The 16814-nt window shown below is 45.9% G+C and overlaps 1 protein-coding gene across 1 annotated transcript in view; it reads right to left on the bottom strand.

The window, feature by feature from the left end:
- LOC142483865 (uncharacterized) overlaps nucleotides 1-16814 on the bottom strand; it is a 207538-nt gene that overhangs the window by 170567 nt on the left and 20157 nt on the right. The window lies entirely within an intron of this gene.

The following is a 16814-nucleotide window of genomic DNA, read 5'->3' as shown; positions in this document are numbered from 1 at the left end:
ATATCATCCCAGACTGCACATCTCAACACATTACTATTGCTGTGATGCCGCCTTTACTTTTTATATTTGCTGTAACCTCACTTATTTTCAAATTATGCTCGTCCTTCCACCAGCCTCATCATGTCTCTAACTCTATTCATACTTCGCCATCTCTCCTTACTTCCCCACTTCTCAGTTCACATGAACTCCTTTCTTACCTGCGCCCTCTCACACCCCACAGCTATACCTCCTGCACTAAAACACACCCCTACAAATCATCCTCACACATCCTCTTTCTATCCATGCTTCTCCTCCTTGCTTCTGGGATATCTCTCCCAATCCTGGTCCCTGCCTTATTTCTACTTGCTCTCGCCCTCGCCTTCAACATGCAACGTCTACTCCTTCTGGTGTTAACCCCTCCAACCTCATACCCATCCCCTGCCACCCACCCTCCTCTCTCCCTTTCTCCTGTGCCCTTTGGAATGCTCGCTCCCTCTCTAACAAGTTCCTCTCTGTACATGACTTTTTTCTCTCTCACTCTCTGCTCCTATTTGCTATTACTGAGACCTGGCTCACTCAGTCTGACTCTGCTCTGGAAGCTGCCCTCTCTTATGGTGGCCTTTCCTTCTCCCACACTCCGCGACCTGATGGCAGGGGTGGAGGCGTGGGGCTCCAGCTCTCCTCTCTCTGCCGTTACCGAACCCTTCCTATTCCCCCCTCTCTTGCGTTCCCCTCCTTTGAGGCTCACACTGTCCAGATCTTCTCTCCTCTCCCGGTCCATGTGGCGGTCATCTATCGCCCACCTTCCTCTACTCATCCTCCTTCTGCCTTTCTCTCTCACTTCGAATCCTGGCTCTCTTTCTTTCTCTCCTCAGACTCCCCTGTTCTTCTCCTTGGGGACTTCAATTGCCACATTGATGACCCCTCTCTCCCTTGGGCTTCCCGTTTTCTTTCTCTAACCTCTTCTTTTGGCCTTCAACAGTGGACTGAAGCCAGCACCCATAAGGATGGATACTACCTAGACCTGGTTTTCACTAAAAACTTCTCTCTCTCCGATTTCTCTATTTCCCCTTTTCCTCTCTCTGACCATCACCTCATCTCATTTTCTCTCTCTCGCTTCTCTCCATCTCCATCTCGCCCTCGTTTTTGCAGAAACCTGCACTCTATTAACCTACCAGCTCTTGATTCCACTCTACGCTCCTCCCTCTCCTCTCTCAGTTCTGCTTCAGACCCTGACAACCTGGTCAGGAACTACAACTCTGCCTTATCTTCCTCTCTTGATCTTCATGCCCCGTTTTCTCTCTGCCGTCCTCGCCCTTCTAACCCCAGACCCTGGCTAAACTACCACACACGCATGCTGCGTTCCTCCACTCGTTCCTCTGAACGCCTCTGGAGGAAATCTCACACTCTCGCAGACTTCCTTCACTACAAATTTATGCTATCCTGTTTCAACTCTGCCCTCTCTCAGGCTAAACAAACCTACTTTTCATCACTAATCAACACACACAAGTCTAACCCACGTCGTCCCTTTTCTGTCTTTGACTCTCTACTCAGACCACCCTCAGCTGCCTCCTCTTCTTCCTCCATCTCACCTCAGGACTTTGCTGACTTTTTTAAGGAAAAAGTGGAGTCCATATGGCAGAACATCCCATCTGTTGCCTCCTCCCATCCCACAATGCTTCCCAACTCTCCTCCTGCCTTTCTTGACTCCTTTTCCGCTATCTCGGAGGAGGATGTGTCACTGCTGATCTCCTCTTCTCCCTCTACCACTTGCCCACTTGACCCCATTCCCTCCCATTTCCTAAAACCTCTTGCTCCTTCTATAATCCCTATGCTCACACAGATCTTTAACTCTTCCCTCTACTCTGGTACCTTTCCATCATCCTTCAAGCATGCAACCGTTATACCATTACTCAAAAACAGCAAGCTTGACCCTACCTGTCCTTCTAACTATCGACCTGTCTCCCTCCTGCCTTTTGCCTCCAAACTCCTTGAACGTCTTGTATTCTCTCGATTGCTACACTTTCTCAACACCTATTCTGTCCTAGACCCTCTACAATCTGGTTTCCGCACTGCTCACTCTACTGAAACAGCCCTCACTAAAATAACTGACGACCTCCATGCTGAAAAAGACAGAGGTCATTACACTCTGCTCATATTACTCGACCTCTCTGCAGCATTCGACACCGTGGACCACCCTCTTCTCCTTCACATTCTCCATACTCTTGGTATTCGGAACAAAGCTTTATCCTGGATCTCCTCTTACCTCTCCCAGCGTACTTTCAGTGTCTCTTTTGCTAACACCACCTCCTCCTCTATTGATCTTTCTGTGGGGGTACCCCAGGGCTCTGTCCTGGGACCCCTTCTCTTTTCTCTTTACACACTCTCTCTAGGTGACCTAATCACATCTTTTGGGTTTAAATATCACCTCTATGCTGACGACACACATATTTACCTTTCAACCCCTGACCTTACACCGGCTATACAGACGAAAGTTTCTGAATGCCTCTCTGGAATATCATCCTGGATGGCCATCCGCCGACTGAAACTTAACATGGCAAAAACAGAGCTCCTTATACTTTCCCCCAAACCTGGCCCTACTACCTCCATCCACATTGCTATTGGAAATACGATAATTCACCCAGTAGCCCAAGCACGCTGCCTAGGGGTTACACTTGATTCCTCTCTCTCATTCTCCTCTCAAATTCAAAACGTTTCTAAAACTTGTCGCTTTTTCCTCCGCAATATCACAAAGATACGCCCTTTCCTCTGTTACTCAACTGCTAAAACTCTGACTCAGGCCCTCATTCTCTCACGTCTCGATTACTGCAACCTCCTGCTGTCCGGCCTTCCTACCTCTCACCTGTCTCCCCTACAATCTATCCTAAACGCTGCTGCCAGAATCACTCTACTCTTTCCTAAATCTGTCTCCGCATCTCCCCTCCTGAAATCCCTCTCCTGGCTTCCGATTAAATCACGTATCTCACACTCAATTCTCCTGCTCACTTTTAAAGCTTTACATTCTTCTGCCCCTCCTTACATTTCAGCCCTAATTTCTCGCTATGCACCACCCCGACTCTTGCGTTCTTCTCAAGGATGTTTTCTTTCTACCCCCTTTGTATCTAAAGCTCTCTCCCGCCTTAAACCTTTCTCACTTTCTGCCCCACACCTCTGGAATGCCCTTCCCCTCAATACCCGACTAGCCCCCTCGCTATCCACCTTTAAGACCCACCTTAAGACACAACTGCTTAAAGAAGCATATGAATAGCACTGGATAATCATGGACACATGATACATAAAGCTTGGCCCCCTGCAGACGCACTTACTAGAATTCCCTCCTACTGTCTCTGTACGTTCCCCCTACCTACCAATTAGATTGTAAGCTCCTCGGAGCAGGGACTCCTTCCTTAATGTTACTTTTACAGTATGTCTGAAGCACTTATTCCCATGATCTGTTATTTATATTTGTTATTTATATGATATGTATTACTTCTGTGAAGCGCTACTGTATGTACATTTATGGCGTTATATAAATAAAGACATACAATACAATACAATACAAAAGGGTTGACCTTACTTTCTATTGCAATCCTTTTTTCATTATCCATTTTTGCTAATTTGATTGCCCTTTTGCAATTTTTGTTACATTCCTTATAATTCTGATACGATGTCTCTGTCCCTTCTGACTTAAAGAATCTAAACGCCTTCCTCTTCTTGTCCATTTCCTCCCCTACCTGTTTATTAGCCACATTGGTTTTGACTTATTTCTTTTATACTTATTACCCAAGGGTATACACTGATAAGTGTGCTTTTCTAACAATGTTTTAAAGACTGCCCATTTATCTTCTACATTTTTCCCTGCAAAAACATCATCCCATTGTATTACTACTAGATTAGACCTCAGTTTATTAAAATCTGCCTTTCTAAAGTTTAAAGTCTTTGTTGAACCCAAGTAATCTGTTTTTTTGATAATTTATGTCAAATGAGACCATGTTATGATCACTGTTACCCAAATGTTCCAGGACTTGAATATTTGTTATTACTTCTACATTGTTTTATATGACCAAATCCAAAATTGCCCCTCTCCTGGTTGGTTCCTCAATAATTTGGGTCATATAATTGTCTTTAAGCACCCCCAAAAACCTGTTCCCTTTTGTTGTAAACGCTAATCTCATTGCCCCAGTCTGTCAGGATAATTAAAATCCCCCATTATGCAAACATGACCCAGTTTTGATGCCTTCTCCATTTGTAAAAGTATTTTAGCTTTCTCAATCTCACAGATATTTGGTGGTTTATAGCATATTCCCACAAACATTTTCTTTACACTTTTACCTCCACTGCTAATTTCTATCCACAAAGTCTCTACATTTTCATCATTCCCTTCATAGACATCATCCCTTATAATAGGTTTTAGATCCGGTTTAACATATAAACATACTTGTGACGATAGAGAGGATTTGGCCCGGGATTAAAGGGGTTACACCCCATTTGGCCACCCTCTACTCTCTCCTGGGAAGCAAGGGGTTAAATGTTTAGGAAGCAGCCCCCTGATCAAAGGCTCAGCCACTCTACCTGTTTGCAGGAAGCTGGAGTGGTTTGTGAGCGTTATAACTCACACTTACAAACCATAGTATCCTGCCAGACCCCATATGTGGTAGACTGGCCAAACGCCTCTGATTTAGGAGTTGGGCTACAGAATGACTGACCTTATTAAATATAAGAATATTAGGAGATGTCCTCGGCTGAACGTGCTAAAAGCTACATATGTGTATTCGTGGGACTGATCCGCAACTAACGGTTACAGACACCTGATGTTTAGCCGGTCCTAACAGACAGATATTAATATCTCTCTTAATTTTAGTATTACACGGTAATATTTAGTCTCATTGGGAGCGTCATGCGTGACGGAATGTATTAATATGACTCGCGTGCCAGTAAGTATCACTGAACTGAAGTTATGAAGTTATTTACAGTGTATATGGAATTTTGGTTCTGCTCTGAAAATGCAGACCCCCATCTACTATGCTAATAGGGCAGGTTGAGCATCCTGCCAGAATTGGCATAGGCCAGTGATCAAAAAGGTAACTGCCCTAATTGTTTATACTGGGGGCAGGAACCAAGGAACTGAGTGTTTGTAAGTGTGATACTTCACACTTACAATGGAAGCTAAAATCTGCTTCAAAGAGATTTTTTCTAGCCAACTCGGCATCTAGGGTTAAGAGATGGGTTTGAAATGGTATTTAAACCAGAGTCAGCCCTTACTCAAATGTCTTTATGCATGGTCTTCATGTGTGCTTCATGTGTCTTCATGATCTGAATTATGGAAGAAATGGCCCATCCTGTATCCTGATGGCTGATCCTGATGGCTGATCCTGATGGCTTTCTTGTCCTAACCTTTCAGTAAGTGTCCATATTTTGTCTGTTATTTGTATATCTCGTGTGTTCACCTTTATCAAGGAATACATTTTATATTTTATCATATCTAAGTCTCGTCCGGTTCAACCCAGTTATATCTTTGTGTGTGTATTATTAATAGCCTGTCACAAAGCTCCCGTCACTATACTCCATCTCCCCTTCTATTTGTTCGATCCTTCCGAAAAAGAGAATAACCCTCTAAATTAACTGTCTGTCACGGTAGCTTGTGACAGGCTGTAATTTACACCAAAAATATATATAAATATATATATATATACCTGGGTTTGAACTGGGACGAGACTTAGATATGATAAAATATAATTTATTCCTTGATAAAGGTGAACACGACAGATTATACAAATAACAGCAAAATATAGACACTTACTTAAAGATTATGACAAGAAAGCCATCAGGATTACAGACTGGGCCATTTCTTCCATATTTCAGCTGACATCACAGCAAGACAGGCAGGTCATACAGCAATACCTGCATCATCCCAAGACCTTGAATAAAGACACAGGCCTGATGACATGCAGACATGAAGATCATGAAGACAATGGGTAAAGGTTGGCTCTGACTTATATATCATTTTAACCCTTCCCTCCCAATCACGGCGCCAAGCCGTCTAGAAAAAGTCCTTTTGAAGCTCTTGAAGCTGATTTTGGACTTCCAGGGTTCAGTGTGAAATGTCACACTTAAACTGGTTAGTTCCTTTGGTCAGTTGGGCCAAGCATAAACAATTAGCAATTTAGCCTTTGATGACCAGGCTATGTAAATTCTAGCCTTCCTGCTCATTATCATAACAGGGAGGTTGCAGCTTTCAGCCCACAACCAAAATTTCATATTTACTGCAAATCACTTCATAACTTCAGTTCAGAGATACTTAAAGGCAGGTGAGACATATTAATACATTCCGTCACACCCGACGCTCCCAGAGAGACCAAACATTACAGTGTAATATTAAAATTAAGGGAGATATTAATATCTGGCCTTTAGTAGCTGTTAGGGATACAGTGATTAGACTCCCCAGGGGGGGCTTGGTGTCACGAATACACATATGTAACTCTTAGCATGTTCAGCCAAGGACATCTCATAATATTCTTATATTTAATAAGGTCACTCATTCTGATTTCCTGCTTGGGGTAGCCCCCCCCCCCCCCCTTGCCCCCATCAATAAAACCTTTGAAGCAGGGAGGACAGTTGTCACCTGGTTTCAGATTCCTCTGGCAGGACACCTTTTGCTGTAAGGTGTGAGTTATAATGCTCACCCCCACTCTAGCTTCCTGGGTCCCGCATAGCAATTAGGTATTAACATACTGTACACTAAAAAACCCTTCTGCTTTTCACATTCAACTTCAATTAAGCCTTTTGAAGTCAGATTTTCTGAAAAGACACAATACAGTGGTATTTTCTTAAACTGTAGCTTATTAACCCCTTATGACCCAGTGTGTGTGTTATGCAGACACTGATCCAGCAACAATACATTTACACAGGGGAATAAGCATTTTCATGTTATAACAAGGGTTAAATCACATTTCTGGGCCTCAGCCCAGTTAACCCCTGGTCTCCCTGGCGAGGTTAGAGGGTGGCCAATTGGGGGGTAACCCCGTTAATCCCGGGTCAAATCCTCACGATCGTCACACCTCCCCTGCTCAAGGGGGTACCGGGTACCCCATCGGCCTCCCCCTGGCCCTGGGATACAACTGGCACCCTTGAAGCACTCAATACGTCCTGAGGGGTTGGCCGGGCAAAATTGTCTTCCGGCAATGACCAGTACATTGTCCTGGCCACAGTGGATTGTAAAGTCCAGATCCTGCAAAGCCGGGCTTCACCGTGGCCGCCGGGCATTCTCCTTTGCCTCCCTCTGCCCCCCACCCAGTGCCTGGTGAACCAAGTCCATGGTGAAGGGGCCCCTATGCAGACCATGCTGCACATTGCCCAGAGACCGGCATGTCTCTGCACCGACAGGAGACCAGCTATCCAGCACAGACCGTCGCTTTCCTGTCAACCAAGTCTGGGAAAGAGCTATGTCACTATCCTGTAGGGACCCTACCTGCCCTGGCTCTGTGCCAACCTGTAGCTGCTCCGCTATACTCCTGACTCTCCTCCCTGGCTGCCTATCTACCCACAGCCCCTCCTTTGGGAACCCTGGGGAATCTGTCAGGGGGGTCACTCCTGGCCAGTCAGAGCAAGGGACCTTCTGCCTACCTGGCCCATTCCTAGCTTCTGCCAGCTGCCTGACACCCCACTGACTTCCTATCTTCCCCTGCTTCCCAGTGTCTCCCTGCCTAGCCTTCCCTAGGCCCAGCACCTCAGCCCCTGCTGCTTACCTCCCTGCAGCCCACCTGCACTCCTCTCCCCCCTGGGCAATCCTAACCCAGACCCTGGAACTACCTGAGTGCACCTACCTCCCTGACCTTGTCTCCCCCTTACCAGGGATGAGCTCAGGGGCATCTCTCCAGATGCAACCGCCTTGGTTCTTGGCTGGCAGGTATCCCTGGGGTGGCACAAGTCTGCCACTGCCCATGATACATCCAGCCCATAGCCAGGCTGCAACGGGGTTGCTGATCTGAGAAACCCCCTGAGGCTCTGCCAGGGTAATGGGGGACTCTAGCTGCAATACCTGCTGCTGTACCTCCCTGGCTACCACCACTAGCCCTTCTTCTCCCACTGAGATCTGCTGCTGGCTACCTACCTGCAGCCTCCCCTCACTCCGCTTCTCCCTAGCTAACCCTAACCTGGATCCTAGGGACACCTGAGTGAGGCCATCTCCCTGACACTGTCTCCCCCTTACCAGGGATGAGTTCAGGGGCATCTCTCCAGATGCAACCGCCTTGGTTCTTGGCTGGCAGGTATCCCTGGGGTGGCACAAGTCTGCCACTGCCCATGATACATCCAGCCCATAGCCAGGCTTCAACAGGGGGTTGCTGATCTGAGACACCCCCTGAGGCTCTGCCAGGGTAACGGGAAACTCTAGCTGCAATACCTGCTGCTGTACCTCCCCGGCTACCACTAGCCCTCCTTCTCTCACTGAGATCTGATGCTGGCTACCAACCTGCAGCCTCCCCCCACTCCGCTTCTCCCTAGCTAATCCTAACCTGGATCCTAGGGACACCTGAGTGAGGCCATCTCCCTGACACTGTCTCCCCATTACTGGGGATGAGCTCAGGGTTGCTGGTGCAGATGCACCCACCTTAGCTCCTGGCTGGCAGGTAATCTGGGGGTGGTCTAACTGTGCCACAACCCCTGATACCTCCAGCCCATAGCAAGGCTGCAACAGTGGGGCTCTTAACTGAGAGTCCCCTTGCTGCTCCGCCAAGGTAATGGGGAAGCCTGGCTGCCCTACAAGCTGCCCTTCCTTCCCCTCCCCCGGGAACTGATGCTGGCTACCTACCTGCAGCCTCCCCTCACTCTGCTTCTCCCTAGCTAATCCTAACCTGGATCCTAGGGACACCTGAGTGAGGCCATCTCCCTGACACTGTCTCCCCATTACCGGGGAGGAGCTCAGGGTTGCTGGTGCAGATGCACCCACCTTAGCTCCTGGCTGGCAGGTAATCTGGGGGTGGTCTAACTGTGCCACAACCCCTGATACCTCCAGCCCATAGCAAGGCTGCAACAGTGGGGCTCTTAACTGAGAGTCCCCTTGCTACTCCGCCAAGGTAATGGGGAAGCCTGGCTGCCCTACAAGCTGCCCTTCCTTCCCCTCCCCTGGTACCCCTATCTCCTGCCACCCCCCAGTCACCCCTATAGTGAAACAACAGGGTACAGTCATAGGGAAACATAAGTCAGAGTCAGTCTGCGACTTGGTCTGGCTTACCTTGCTGGTCCCCGCAGAGACCGCCGCCTTCGTTGGTCCCAATTGCAGGGGGACTGGAGTGGCCGCCGCCGGCCCCATCTGGGCTGGGCAGCACCGGGCCGCTGCCGCAACAGCGCCCGGGTTGGGTACAGGTACAACAGTACAGGACAAGGGTCCCAGGTCTTTGTGGAGGAACACAGCTCCATGCAAACTTGGTAAAATAACCCCCTCCCGCAAACCCTGTCCCTCCCCCCAAATAAAACTGCCTCCGGCAGGATGCCGGAGTGGCGGCTTCTTCTCTGCCGCCGCCGCTGGTTCTCCGCCGGGATCAGGTGGATGGCCGCTGCTCTCCGCCGCTGTTGCTGATGCAGCCTGTCCAGGTTCTCCAGGAGACGTCCCGAGGAGGGTTGTCGCCCTGGCTGGGCGGGAGCCATCAGAGGAGGTCATCTTTTCCGCAGCTCGTGAGTGCTGGCCCTGAGGGGCTTCTTCGCCTGACCGCGCACGGTCAGGGCACTGGGCATTATTGTGGCCCATTTGTTGGCAGTGCCGCAGCGACTGCCGGTGCTTCTCCGCCACCGGTGGACTAACCCCAGCAAGGGGCAACGGAGTCCAGAGCGGAGTTGCCTGAGCGCCGGACTCTGGGAGGGGATAAGCGGGTCGGTGCGGTACCGACGCCAGGAACTGGGTCCACTTCGCCGGGAACCACATCTTGCCCAACGCACACACCAGTGCTAGCTCTTTCATGGGAAATGGACGGGCCACTGCAACGGCCGTTACCTCTCCTGGTGCAAGACTTCCGTGGTTTCCAAGACCACCCGCTCCCTCCACAAGTCTCTGCCGTCCCGGAGCTGGGTCCATTCCCTGCTCTCCGGGCGGTTTGATGGTTACAGCAGCTGCAGCTGTGGATCTTTGCTCAGCCTGCCGGGTTTCATGCTCACCCATTGCTGTCTCTCTCAGCCTTGCTGGCTGCTGGTCCCTGCGCCGACTTGATGCACTCCTCTGGTCTCGGTGCCTGGCTCCAGTCAGACGGATGGCCGGCACTTTGGTTCTGGAGGCAATGATTCTCACAACTAGGGGAACAGTGAGGAGGTGCCATATCTTGTGTTATATGTTGTACACTGTGTGTTCAATATCTTTAGTCCCAGGAACTTGCAATTACCATCAAGTTCCCACTGGATCACAGTACCCCGAAGAATACTGTAATCCAGGTCCAGTTCGGTCCCGCCAGCTGCCACCAGTTAATTACAAGCTTGTCACGGTAGCTTGTGACAGGCTGTAATTTACACCAAAAAAAAAAAAAAAAAATATATATATATATATATATATATATATATATATATATATATATATATACACACCTGGGTTTGAACTGGGACGAGACTTAGATATGATAAAATATAATTTATTCCTTGATAAAGGTGAACACAACAGATTATACAAATAACAGCAAAATATAGACACTTACTTAAAGATTATGACAAGAAAGCCATCAGGATTACAGACTGGGCCATTTCTTCCATATTTCAGCTGACATCACAGCAAGACAGGCAGGTCATACAGCAATACCTGCATCATCCCAAGACCTTGCATAAAGACACAGGCCTGATGACATGCAGACATGAAGATCATGAAGACAATGGGTAAAGGTTGGCTCAGACTTATATATCATTTTAACCCTTCCCTCCCAATCACGGCGCCGAGCCGTCTAGAAAAAGTCCTTTTGAAGCTCTTGAAGCTGATTTTGGACTTCCAGGGTTCAGTGTGAAATGTCACACTTAAACTGGTTAGTTCCTTTGGTCAGTTGGGCCAAGCATAAACAATTAGCAATTTAGCCTTTGATGACCAGGCTATGTAAATTCTAGCCTTCCTGCTCATTATCATAACAGGGAGGTTGCAGCTTTCAGCCCACAACCAAAATTTCATATTTACTGCAAATCACTTCATAACTTCAGTACAGAGATACTTAAAGGCAGGTGAGACATATTAATACATTCCGTCACACCTGACGCTCCCAGAGAGACCAAACATTACAGTGTAATATTAAAATTAAGGGAGATATTAATATCTGGCCTTTAGTAGCTGTTAGGGATACAGTGATTAGACTCCCCAGGGGGGGCTTGGTGTCACGAATACACATATGTAACTCTTAGCATGTTCAGCCAAGGACATCTCATAATATTCTTATATTTAATAAGGTCACTCATTCTGATTTCCTGCTTGGGGTAGCCCCCCCCCCCCCCTTGCCCCCATCAATAAAACCTTTGAAGCAGGGAGGACAGTTGTCACCTGGTTTCAGATTCCTCTGGCAGGACACCTTTTGCTGTAAGGTGTGAGTTATAATGCTCACCCCCACTCTAGCTTCCTGGGTCCCGCATAGCAATTAGGTATTAACATACTGTACACTAAAAAACCCTTCTGCTTTTCACATTCAACTTCAATTAAGCCTTTTGAAGTCAGATTTTCTGAAAAGACACAATACAGTGGTATTTTCTTAAACTGTAGCTTATTAACCCCTTATGACCCAGTGTGTGTGTAAATGCAGACACTGATCCAGCAACAATACATTTACACAGGGGAATAAGCATTTTCATGTTATAACAAGGGTTAAATCACATTTCTGGGCCTCAGCCCAGTTAACCCCTGGTCTCCCTGGCGAGGTTAGAGGGTGGCCAATTGGGGGGTAACTCTGTTAATCCCGGGCCCAATCCTCACGATCGTCACACTGTCCAGTCATGAGTTTCATCCCACCATGTTTCAGTAATGCCTATGATATCATACTGCTCCCTTGCAGCTACTAATTCAAGCTCCCCCATTTTATCTGTCAGGCTTCTTGTATTAGCAAGCATGCATTTCAGTTTTTTTTCAGCCTGTACTATTATCTTACATGTGTATACGTAGAGATTGACGCTCATACACGTGTATGGACTCACAAGCTGTATATCAACATATAGATAGATGGGAACTTCAATAAATCATTCCACCATTGTGTAATACAGAGTCAAGGGGGGACATATACATGGGACCTAGCGGTCAGTCAGCACGACTACCGCAGATATGGTTTACCCTGCTTACCCCCCTTAACATATACACTTCCCTAAATAGGGACCAAGGTAACAGTAAATGAGGGCTACTGCCCATTACCTTTCCATTAAGTGTATAGGAATACGAAATCCATCCAGGTGAAGTTCCACTGCGTGCAGTCCTGATAGAAGGAACCAGAATGTAGAGAAGCAAGGAGCACAGCTGGGTTAAAAATCTGCAGGAAGGGTCCTGTAGAAAAAATGAAGGGCACAACTCCGTTCTAAAACTGAGGGTGGTTTATTGAATAAGTGCACAGGGACAGAAACACAGCCCACACACCGACATGTTTCGTCCCACGGGACTTTATCAAGGTGTATCACATAACACAACCTCCTTACCTTTAATAGCCCCAGTTCGCGCCAAAATCGCCCGATTGAGTACACTGCACATGCGCGCCAGTGACGCGTCGCATCTCCGTGACACCGCCCCCCCTCTGGCACAAGTCCTGGAGAGCAGAGACCACGTCACTGAGATGCGTCCGTTTCCACCCTGGAACGCATGCCAGCTGGGCTCCTATCGGATAGAGGCGGAAGGGGGTTAACAAATACATTTTTTTACATTTTTTTACACAACTTTATTAGTTTTAATAAAAGAGACAAACACATTTAGCCCAAAGCTCAACATTGCAAAAAAACGCAGTGATAGTTCAGCCTAGGAGTACAATAAAAAAGAGAAGTGCTCACATTGATAACCTATGATAAATAAAGAAAAAAGGAGGATGTTTAAGCAATCACAGAACTATAATTGGACTTTAATCATGTTGAATGGGACTATATTATAATCTCAGTATATAAGTACCTACAAAGAGTACCATAATATGATAACTTTACTACTATGAAGCCATATCTAATCCATAAACTTGAATTGTAATCTTGAAGTCCAAATATAGACTGATTTTATGTGATTGACTGTGTAAGGTAATTTTATATGGAAGAAAAACTTTTTTATTTTATTATCAATTAAAAGAATATATATTTTTGCATGTTGATTTTCTCTTATTCATGACCCATATATAGATGGTACAGACAACATTTGGTAAACAACATTTGGACCTGCAGTAATATATTGTTTTAATATGGGGTCCAAGGAGAGTACCGATCAATGTTTTTTAAGAATAAATCTGACTTGTTCAGCTTGGGAGCTAAATGAGGTAATAAACAGGGGTGTATCATTAAATCTTAAACCTCTTTTTGAGCAGTGGAATAGTTCTGATCTATTGGTAGACGAGACCTCCTGAATGGCCCTTTTTAAATCATCTGGTTTGTAGCCCCGTTGTACAAAATGATCAAACAGATCTTTTACACGTTCATTATAGTCTTCCTCGTTGGAACAATTACGCCGTAGGCGAATGAATTGGCCCTTTGGGATACCTTTAAGGAGGGGCCCTGGGTGACAGCTGTTGGCACGTAAGAAAGTATTACGTGAGTTAGGTTTGCGATAAATGTCGGATTGAATAGATAAATTCATGTCAATGTATAGGTATAAATCTAAGTAGTGAATATGATGGCGATTATATGTGTACGTGAAATTGAGATTATAAGCATTAGTATTTAAAGTGTTAATAAAAGATAAAAGTGAAGTGACATCACCCTCCCAAATGAAAATAAGATCATCGATGAAACGTTTGTAAAAGAAAATGTGCTCCCTGAATTTGTTCCCATCTCCAACGGGGCTACAAACCAGATGATTTAAAAAGGGCCATTCAGGAGGTCTCGTCTACCAATAGATCAGAACTATTCCACCGCTCAAAAAGAGGTTTAAGATTTAATGATACACCCCTGTTTATTACCTCATTTAGCTCCCAAGCTGAACAAGTCAGATTTATTCTTAAAAAACATTGGTCGGTACTCTCCTTGGACCCCATATTAAAACAATATATTACTGCAGGTCCAAATGTTGTTTATAGGAAGGCCAAGATGGTTGCGAATTCTCTTACCCCAAGTCTCTTTTCCTCACAAAAGGTACATTGCAATACAGCTCCTAGTGGCTCTTTCCCCTGTGGGAAATGCAAAATTTGTGGATACATTAATAAATCAAACAAATGTGTATCCAGTCAAACTGGAAAATCTCATGCCACTAGATCATTTATCAACTGCAATTCCACATATATTGTCTACCTCATCACTTGCGGGTGCGGTAGCCAATATGTTGGAAGAACCATTAGGAACCTCAAAGTGCGAATTATGGAGCATATCCGATTGATCTCCAAAGGGAACCTGGACCACCCTGTCCCCAAACATTTCACTAACTGCAGCAAAGGTGGATTAAAAAACTTTAAATTTCAAGGTATTGAGTCCATTCAGCTGTCACCCAGAGGGGGTGATAGAGTTAAGAAGCTTGACCAACGTGAGGCATTCTGGATCTTCACATTAAGAACCAGGGTGCATCACGGCATGAATATCGATTGGGACCTCTCCCACTTTTTATAGTGGAGGAGGGTTCTTTATAATGCTAATATACATTGATCATTTGTTTAAATATTAATATATGTCTTGATGGTGGAATCCACGTTCCATGTCCTTCTGTACCATCTATATATGGGTCATGAATAAGAGAAAATCAACATGCAAAAATATATATTCTTTTAATTGATAATAAAATAAAAAAGTTTTTCTTCCATATAAAATTACCTTACACAGTCAATCACATAAAATCAGTCTATATTTGGACTTCAAGATTACAATTCAAGTTTATGGATTAGATATGGCTTGATAGTAGTAAAGTTATCATATTATGGTACTCTTTGTAGGTACTTATATACTGAGATTATAATATAGTCCCATTCAACATGATTAAAGTCCAATTATAGTTCTGTGATTGCTAAAACATCCTCTTTTTTTCTTTATTTATCATAGGTTATCAAATGTGAGCACTTCTCTTTTTTATTGTACTCCTAGGCTGAACTATCACTGCGTTTTTTTTTTGCAATGTTCAGCTTTGGGCTAAATGTGTTTGTCTCTTTTTTTAAAACTAATAAAGTTGTTGTGTAAAAAAATGTATTTGTTAACCCCCTTCCGCCTCTATCCGATAGGAGCCCAGCTGGCATGCGTTCCAGGGTGGAAACGGACGCATCTCAGTGACGTGGTCTCTGCTCTCCAGGACTTGTGCCAGAGGGGGGGCGGTGTCACGGAGATGCGACGCGTCACTGGCGCGCATGCGCAGTGTACTCAATTGGGCGATTTTGGCGCGAACTGGGGCTATTAAAGGTAAGGAGGTTGTGTTATGTGATACACCTTGATAAAGTCCCGTGGGACGAAACATGTCGGTGTGGGCTGTGTTTCTGTCCCTGTGCACTTATTCAATAAACCACCCTCAGTTTTAGAACGGAGTTGTGCCCTTCATTTTTTCTACAGGACCCTTCCTGCAGATTTTTAACCCAGCTGTGCTCCTTGATTCTCTACATTCTATACTATTATCTTATCTGCTACTTCCTTTCTGCTCCCACTTGGTACAGTCTTTAGAAGTTTTCTAGTATTATCTGTATTTACTATGGGTGTCTCACTGCTTGTCAAACTTGCACTTGCCCCCATTCTACCTCCATACCACCTTGAATCCTCATCTATTCCATTTAGTTAATTATCTGTTTCATTCCCCTCCCCCCTCCATCCTAGTTTGAAGTGTGCTGGGGGAGATATGAGGATGATGATGATGAAGGGTGCTGTGGGAGAGATGAAGATGATTTTACCAGTGTGGCTCGATTTAAAAAAAATATATGTATTGGGATGGCAGGGGTCTTTTTAAAATGTATTGGGGCGGCAGTGGCATTTTTAATATGTATTGGCGGGGCGGGTATTTTTATTATGTATTGCGGGTGGGGTAACATGTATTTAGAGGGGTGAGATTTTGTGATATATATTTTGTAGGGGGGATTGAGTTAGCGTGGGGTAATTGACGGAAGGTAGGGGCGAGTGAGAGGAGAGAGGGGGGGAGAGAGTGAGGAAAAGAGGTAGAAAGAGTGAGACGCAGGGGAGATAAATATATGCGAGGCGAGGGGAGGAGAGAGTGAGTGAGACGGAGGGGAGAGAAATACATGGGTAGAGGGTGGGAAATAGAGGGGGCTCGTGAGGTGTGAAATTAACCTAATATGTGTCAGCCATTTAGGGGTTCCCTGAGATTATTAGAAAAACTTCCAAGGGTTCCTCCAAAAATAAAATAAAAAAGGTTGTGAATCACTGCTATATACAGTATAACTAGCTGTTATAATTATAACACATAGGGAGGGGAGTGGGGCAGCCAACGTCCCCTAACCACAGGTAATTTCCCTATCTGCTTCGTCTCTATATACCGTACCTTCCATTTTCCCGCCCAAACTCCCTAGCCACGCACCCCTTCTGGCTTGCCCAATAACAGCACTCTGCCCACCTGCTCAGCACCAGCTCCCAGCCAATCACCTGACTCCTGTCCCACATCTGCCTGGAAACACAAAGCTCACTTTCCCACAAAAACAGAACTTGCCCCAAACAAAACCCAGAGGTGAGTGAGGAGCTTCCAGTTCCGTGTCCCCCCCCTCCCCACACTCCCGTGCCTTCCCAGTCCCTTCACA

Source organism: Ascaphus truei, unplaced genomic scaffold (genome assembly GCF_040206685.1).
Source record: "Ascaphus truei isolate aAscTru1 unplaced genomic scaffold, aAscTru1.hap1 HAP1_SCAFFOLD_377, whole genome shotgun sequence".
Taxonomy (NCBI): Eukaryota; Metazoa; Chordata; class Amphibia; order Anura; family Ascaphidae; genus Ascaphus; species Ascaphus truei.
Note: the sequence above shows the minus strand (reverse complement) of the source record. Positions and strands in the feature narration are given on the sequence as shown.